Consider the following 7,641-nt stretch of genomic DNA (forward strand, 5'->3'; position numbering starts at 1 on the left):
GCCGGAAGGTCAGGCTGCCCATTCTCTCCAATGAAAGCAAAACCCCTATTTCCTCCTGTCTCTGGACAGGCATTTGTCACAGAGACAGCGTTGGGGCAAGTGGCGCTGGGGCAGTGAGCTCCGTGCCAGCCGCCCGCTGGCACTGTCCATCCTGGCCGGGTCAGCAGCGGGCAGGGAGGCGGGCCAGAGCAAGCCTGCCCTCAGTGCCCCGCGGTCTCTTCCAAGCCCTTACCCAGAGCGAAGAAAGAAAACCCGTCCAGCTGAGCGGCTGACCCGTCTCAGACTCCCCGGGAGCTGTCACCAGCACCCCTGCTGCTGCCCATTCAGGTGGGTGATTGTCAAGGGGCCGCCGACCAGCTGGACCCAGGTGGGCTGCACAGCGGTGTCCATGGTGTGCCCCGGGCAGGACCCGGGGGTCTCTGTGTCTAGGGATCTCGGGCAGAATCGTAGCCGATGGGCACAGCTTCAGGGCTTGGCTGCCAGCTGTGGGCCCAGCCCCCAACACGCAGCATCAGATGCCCAAATTCTTGTCTCCAAGCAGCCGTGTGCCTCTGGGAAGTCCCAGCACGTCTCCGCTGCAGTTTACCTCTCGGAACAGGGGTGCGGGCGATACAGGCTTTCTGCTCAGGATGCATCTCAGAAGAGCCGGGGATTTTGTCAGAGTGGGCGGTGATTCCTGGCCTCCGGGCTGGGCCTGCGTTTCTCACGAGCCCCTGTGTGACGCTGACGCTGCCGGTCAGGGAGCAGCCAACTCGGAAGGAGCAGAAGCTTAGGAGCATGTGAGCCTGAGTGCATCGCAGAGGGCAGGTTCTGGAGGGAGCCCGGCGCTTCACGCTGGGCCCCCTCGCCTCTGCTGTCTGACCTTTCAGTGTCCCTCTTTCAGCGGGGCTTATTGGCCACCTCCTGGTTGCCAGGTGCTGCTTCGGACCCCGGGGGCCCAGCTGGGAAAGAAGCAGCACCTGCCTGCTCGGGGCGACCGGCACATTGACCACGAGCCTCTTGTCTGTTTGCCGTTTTGCAGAGGGCAGGGGATTGTGACATCCTTGGTGCCAGGCCTGCGAAGACAGAGTCCAAACTGTTACTCATCTGGATGGAAGACTTTCTCAAGTAGTGTTTCCCAGAAGCGGCCCCTGAGAGGTGCATTTCCTGAGGCCTCCAATGCCTGATGTTTCTTCCCCTCTCCTGGGTCTGGGGGTCCTCGGGGTGCAGAGCTCAAGGGATGCTGTTCTCCACAGAAACTCTGGGCGCCCTGGGGTTGCCAGTGGGCAGGTGGTCTGAGCACACGCGAAGCCACCCCACCTGGTCCTCTTTTGTTTCTTTTTAAGTCTGGAAGCCTGGAGGAGGCTTTCTCTCCTCTTAGAATCCAGAATGTTCTTTGTGATGTGCCTCAGTTGCCTGTCGTGTTGTTTGTCCTTCCCAGAACGTGGCATTCCCTTTCATCCGACACTGTCATCTTCCTTGGGCTGGGGCCGCCACCCTCCCGGATCTTGCCGGGACCACATCTGCCCCACCCACCCCGTCCTTTGTCCTTCTGCACAGACGCGGGAGAGCTCCAGGAGTCGGTCTCTGATTCAGTCACAGCTTCTCATCGCTGTCTGTTTTGCTCTTTTGCTTCCATTACTTAAGCAATTTCGACTTCTTTTCGTGATGTCCAAGAGCCCTCTTCCTGTTCCCGGCTGCTCCTTCTTTTTCAGAGCTGACTGTTCTTACTTTGTCCGCACACGTTGACCAGGTGACAGGTCCCGCTGTCCGGGAAGTCTGACCCGCCGTCGCTGCGCCGGGTGTGGTGCTCGGCTCTGCTGCCTCCGCTCCGGGGTCCTCAGCTGTCTGACCTGAACCGCCTTTTGTTCTCTGCTCCTATTTGTGTATCAGCGACGTTCTGCTGAGGTTAGGATGTTGGCACTACCCCTCCAACCTACTCTTGGGAGTTGTATCCAGATGGTCAGGAGGCTGTGTCCAGGCTTGGCGAGGGGCCTGAGGGCCCAGCTGAAGGACAGTGCTGGACAAATGCCCAAGAGGGAGGGGGCCAACCCAGGCAGAATGAGGAAGATCCAGCAGGGCGGCGGCCCCCACCAGCTTCTCCACCACTGGGTCCATGGCTGCCCGCCTCTCCCTGGCGCATTTCCCCCATCCCAGCATACTTGGGAGCCCAGGAGTTGAGGGTCTCTGTTTTAAGCCTAGTGGGGGGGGGGGGGTGGCGGTAGCTCAGAGAAGCAATGTGGCAGCAAGAGCAGATCGGTAGGTGGTAGTCCCTTCAAGTGAGCTGGGCAGTGCCTGGGTCCCATGGAGGCAAAGATGCCTCCACTTTTCATGCTGAAGGGGCAGTGAGAGCTGTGGTGATGCCCTGGACGTGTGCTCTGTGCTGTGCATGGTGGCCACGCCCTGGGCTTCTGTGGGCAGTGCATGTGTGTTCACATGCACTGTGTCCCACCAGAAAGATTTCACATCTGTGCTCATCTCCCTCCACCCTTATTCTTCACCCTGCTTTTTTTTTTTTTTTTTTTTTTGCAGTCCAACCAAGTCCACAGTACTTTGTCTTTGCCCTTCTGGTTGCAGAGCCTTAGCTGCACTTCCTCTAAAAAAGTTGCCACTATCTACCCTGGATTCTAGTTGTTTACAAAACATGGTTCTTCTCCCTTGCTAGATTTCTTTGATTCATCTCTGGGCTTTTTAAACAACTGGCAGCACTCCTGGCACTCAAAAGATGCTCAATACATGTTGAAGAGACAGATAGATAAATGATAGGTGATGGAGGGATGATGGATGGATAGATGGATGGATGTTGGATGGATGATGGCTGGCTGGCTGGCTGGGCTGGATGATGAATGGATGGATGGATGATGGATGGATGATGAATGGATGGATGATGGATGGATGGATGATGAATGGTTGGATGATGGATGATAGATGATGAATTGATGAATGGTGGATGGATGGATGATGGATGATAGATGATGAATGGATGGATGGATGGATGATGAATGGATGGATGGACAATGGATGATAGATGATGAATGGATGGATGGTAGATGGATGGATGATGAATGATGGATGGATGATGGATGGATGGATGATAGATGAATGGATGGACGATGGATGGATGGAAGGGAGGAAGGGGGACAGATGGAATGAAGGATGGGTAGATGGATGGTGGGTAGAAGGAAGGGAGGGAGGGAGGGAGGGTAGAATAAAGGGTGGCTGGAAGAATAGATGGAAGGAAAGGTGGATGGATGGAAGGGTGGGTGGGTGAATCGGTGAATGGATGGAAAGCCTTATAATGAACCCTCCCCTTTAAGCCCACCCGTGCCTCTTTCTGGGGAGCTTTGTTGCTGTTTCACTCTGTGTTAGGTCCAAGGGGTGCAGAGTTGAATACCAGCCTTCTCTGCTTGTCGGTGCCCGATGGTCTGGCGGGGAGAGCGAGGAGGACAGCCGCCCTCTCAGCCCAGCGCCCCCACCCCCGCGGCCCTGCCCGCCGCCGCATCGCGGCCGGGCAGACAGATGCTGGGGGTGAGCTCTGCGCAGGGTGCGTGCACAGGGCTTCAGGCGGCTCTTATACGCAGGGGGCCGTCCAGGGCCCCAGATGTTTTACGTTTGTGGCTGAGAACTCAGCCCATGTCAGCAGACACGGCTGGGGTCAGGGTGACATCTGGGGGGCGGGGGCCCGGAGACTCTCGGTCAAGAAGACTGACGAACCCGCCGCTTGCTGCTGCCCGGCCCCCGCGTGCCTGTGAAGCAGACCCCGGAGCCCCCGCTGCTGGGGGCGGGCCTGCCATTTCGGCTTTCCGCGGATGGCACCGCATTTCCCCTTGGAGGGCTGGTTCAGCTCATGGATCAAAACCTCCTGTAATTATTTCCTCCCACTGAGGAAGGCTTCCATTAGCTTTCTCTAGCGCCCCCCCCCCATTAATTATCTAATTACAACCACATTCTCCGAGAGAGAGCAGCCTTTGACTTTCTGCCCAGGACCACTTAAAAAGGCTTACATATTTGGAGCGCTCTGAACTTCAGAAAAAAAGAAGCAACAGCGTGTGTGTGTTTCCACACACAGGAGTTTCAGGGAAAATGTGTCTTAGCCTTCTTCAGAGCTTTGTCTCCACTCAGCAGAGGTTTCTGGTGTCCCCTGAGCAACTTGGCTTGTGTGTGGAGCTCCGGGTTCCACAGGGAGGAGCAGGGGCGTGGGAGGACGAGGCAGAGTGCCGTCAGGTCCCCCTGACACGTACGTGCTCACACACATGCACACACACGCACACGCGTGCACACACACACACATGCGCACTGTGGGGACATCACCCGTCACCTTATCAGAGACCCTTGCACACTTCTGTGCCTTTACACATCCTGGTCCTAGGACCTAGCTGCCTTTTCCCGGCCGCCTCTTCCAGTAGGAAGTTTCCGGTGGGGACCCATCTCGCAGCCTTCTCCTTGGTGAAGCCATTTCTGCCCCACCCCGCCCTCCCCAAGCCCTACCCCCCAGTCCCTGTTGCAGACCCCATTTGTCCGCCGTCTCAGCACTTAGGTCCAAGGCCAGCAGAGCCTTTCTGGTGGCCGCCTCCCCCACCCAGGGCGGTGCATCCAGAGGGTGGGGGCCTTGTCCTCACCCCATCAGGTCCCCACTGAGGCCAGCGTGGCCCCCTGCACAGAGAGGGCTCTCAAGGGCTTCTCAACAAGCGGACTGGCCTCCCGTGCGATCTGGAGGCTACCAGGTTATTCATGTTAGTTCGCCAGATGTGGATGGGAGTGCTGTGTGCGCCAGACCTGGGGACAGGCACTTAAAACCCCGAGGGAAAGGGGACCCAAGGTGCTCACAGGCCAGGCTTGAGAAGTCCCGAACGAAGTTCAGGGTCTCCTGGGGAGGATGACGCTGTAAACTTGGGATTGGATACAGGCTGTAGGACTGGATCCTGAGGAACTGGTCGGCCAGTAGCCAGTGGTCCCAAGACAGGAGGTGACAGGCCAGACGCTGCCCCAGCCATCAGCTGCCACTTTGGAGCAAGGTGTGGGGCCCACTGTCCTCACCCCCCACTACCTTCAGCATGTATGTGTGGGTCCTTTCCAGCATGTGCTGAGGTCCTTGGCCAAATGCTCACGCCCGGAATTACTTTCCCGCCCCACTGCACGCCCCCATTGTCCCCACTGCCGTGACTTACGTGCGACCTTGGTTTACAGCAGCCGAGTCACTCACCCCGTAGTCTGGTGACCAGACACCCTGGCCCCGACACGTCTCTCCCTAGCAAACCTGTGGGCATGGACAGCACCAGGGGAGATCCGGGGACCCGCCTGCTGGATCACACGGGCAGGTGCCCCTCTCCCTGTCCCATCATGCTCTGATTTGCCATCTGCTGTCCAAAAACCCTCCCTTTCGGCAACAGATGTCTCTCACTGACCAAACCTTCACGGTGGGAAGGCAGGAGTGTTTCTGGCAGAGCGTGGCTTTTGTCGGTGGAATCGGCTCCTGGTGCCTCACGGGCCGGTCTTGAGGGAGGTGGCGGAGGCCTTCTCTCACCGAGACCCAGGGCGACGGCGGGCTGGGAGCCGCAGGCGGCCCGGGCCCCTCGGCCACGCGCTGCCCGGCCCACGCGCGCTGTGCGGCCCCGCTGCAGGCGCTCCAGGGCTTCGTGGCAGCGGCAGCGCAACAGTCGTGAGTCCTGGCACGACGGGGGGCCGGAACCCGCGTGTGACGCCGGTGCCGGGGGCCGCGGAGCGCACGCCCGAGGGAGGCGAGACCGGGCCGAGCTCCGCTGTCCGCCGTGGCGCTGCCCCAGCCTTGCGCGGGACGGCACCGGGGGGAGCGACCGGACGGACGTGGACCCCCGTACATTTTCATTTTGCAGCTTTCTGTGACTCTGTAATGATTTCAAAAGCACAGGTTTAGAAAACAACCCTTCCCTTGACGGCTCCGCCCGCTTCTCCGCGCCCCCGCCCCCCGCCCCGCAGTCTGCATCACCCTCCCCTCCCGCCCACAGTCGGCGGCGCCCTCATTGCTTCCCCGAAGCCCCAGCAGCCGCCTCAGCCCGACACCCCTTCCCCTGCCGGGGTCCGGCCCCCAGGTCACCCACAGGGTCAGCTCCGTCGGCCAGCGGGCGCAGGAGGCAGGAGACCTAGCCCTCGGGGGCTGGGGCAGCAGGGGAGGGTGGAGGCAGGAGGGGTGGGAGCTGCTCGCCTGGGGACAGCGGCCTGCAGGTGCCCGGCGGCCCCGACTGGTCGCCTGCCCAGCTTCTGCCCGGGCGGGCAGCGAGGGGGCGGGTGTCAGAGCAGTGCCTGCGGTCTGCCGACCCCGGCCCGTCCAGCCTGGGGACCCCTCGATGAGCGAGGCCGCCTGCCCCCAGGACACCGAGGGAGCTGCGGCGTCTCACGTCTCTGCCTTGTCTTCCAGACCGTCCGCGGGGCCGAGGAGCAAGTGGAAAGGGGGTGCGTCCAAGCCCGTAACTTCTGGAACCTCCGCAGCCTCCCGGACACCCTGCCAGCTCCCCAGCCGAGCGCTCAGACAAGGGGACGGCGGCAGACCCGGCACCACACAGCCTCCTCCCCCAGCGACGGTCCCCGCAGAGGCGGTGGCACTCATGGTCCCTCTCGCTGGTGACGTGTTCGTTGGCATCCTCGCCACTTTTTGCGGGTGGTAACAGACCCAGGCCTGGGCTTTATTTTTATATTTTTTTGAAGGGGAGGGGATTTATTCTTTCTGAAAAATCGCTGAATTCATGAGCACATTTACAAGGATGTGGATTTGGGGTTTGTATCTCCCTCTAAGTGCCTTTTTAAATGTACGTATTTTTTTAAATAAAACAGAAATGCATTCCTGTACAATTCTGTTTAAACTGGACCAAGGCTCTCAGAAAAAGAACCTCGCCCTGCCTGCCCGCCCCCAGCCTCTGCATGGCTGTTCCCAGTAAGCCTGGAAGCCTTCCCACACCTCTCCTCTCTTTCTTTCTCGTAGTTTGCTTAGCTAACTGTTTTTAAAAAATATTTTCTGTTTCAGTGTATATGTTGCTTATTTGTTTTATTTATTGAGATGTTTTTTAACAAGCTCAGTGACTGCAGTGTGGCTGTGTACACCGCTCCCCTCCAGGAACAATAAAGTCGTCCCCGCAGCCCTGGCCTCCATCTCTTCTTTCCTCTCCTTGGCAGCATGAGGAGCGGCCTGAGAGCTGTAACGGACTGCAGGAGTAACTGTCCGTTCGCTTGAGAGGGGACAAGAAAGGGTGGGAGACGTCTCATGCCACACACGGTTGTAGAACTTTCTAGAAACTACCAGCCCGCATGTGGTTGAGAGAGTTAGCAGACGCAGGCCTGGGAGAGCAGGCGAGGTTGGCCCCAGGCCCTGTGTGTGCCTGTGTCTGTAGGTCCTGCCCCCCAAGGGTAGAGGTAGCGAGAGATGGCTCTCCAGGCCGCCTCCTCTCCTCTAGGTCAGGCCTCCCCTGTCCCGTGGCCATGCCTGCTGTCCAGGCTCAGTGCTACTCACCGCCAGCTCTGCAGAGCCTTCCCAGGTGGAATTCCTCCCTCTCCCCAGACATGACGTTCACGCCGTCCTTCATACTTCCCTGAGTGGGTTACTGTCCCCCAGTAACGTGAATTCCACATGCAGCTGTCCAGCTCATAGCCGGGTGCACGCAGCTGGACGAGGTGAAGGACGCAGCACCTGTG

General features: G+C 59.2%; 1 long non-coding RNA gene across 4 annotated transcripts in view; it reads left to right on the plus strand.

Moving 5' to 3' along the window:
• Window positions 1–7,081, plus strand: part of TWIST2 (twist family bHLH transcription factor 2) — a 48,493-nt gene extending 41,412 nt beyond the window's left edge. Inside the window, exons 1-4 of one of the 4 annotated variants that reach the window (XR_010380751.1) lie at window positions 93–327; window positions 1,022–1,137; window positions 1,733–1,887; window positions 6,374–7,081. This is a non-coding gene — a long non-coding RNA (twist family bHLH transcription factor 2). Of the gene's footprint in view, window positions 1–92; window positions 328–1,021; window positions 1,888–6,373 lie in introns of those variants that run through there. The other 3 variants (XR_010380750.1, XR_010380752.1, XR_004136935.2) reach the window with 3 other exon arrangements.
• Window positions 7,082–7,641: the final 560 nt, after the last annotated feature.

The sequence above is a fragment of the Camelus dromedarius genome, chromosome 4 (assembly GCF_036321535.1).
Source record: "Camelus dromedarius isolate mCamDro1 chromosome 4, mCamDro1.pat, whole genome shotgun sequence".
Classification (NCBI taxonomy): domain Eukaryota; kingdom Metazoa; phylum Chordata; class Mammalia; order Artiodactyla; family Camelidae; genus Camelus; species Camelus dromedarius.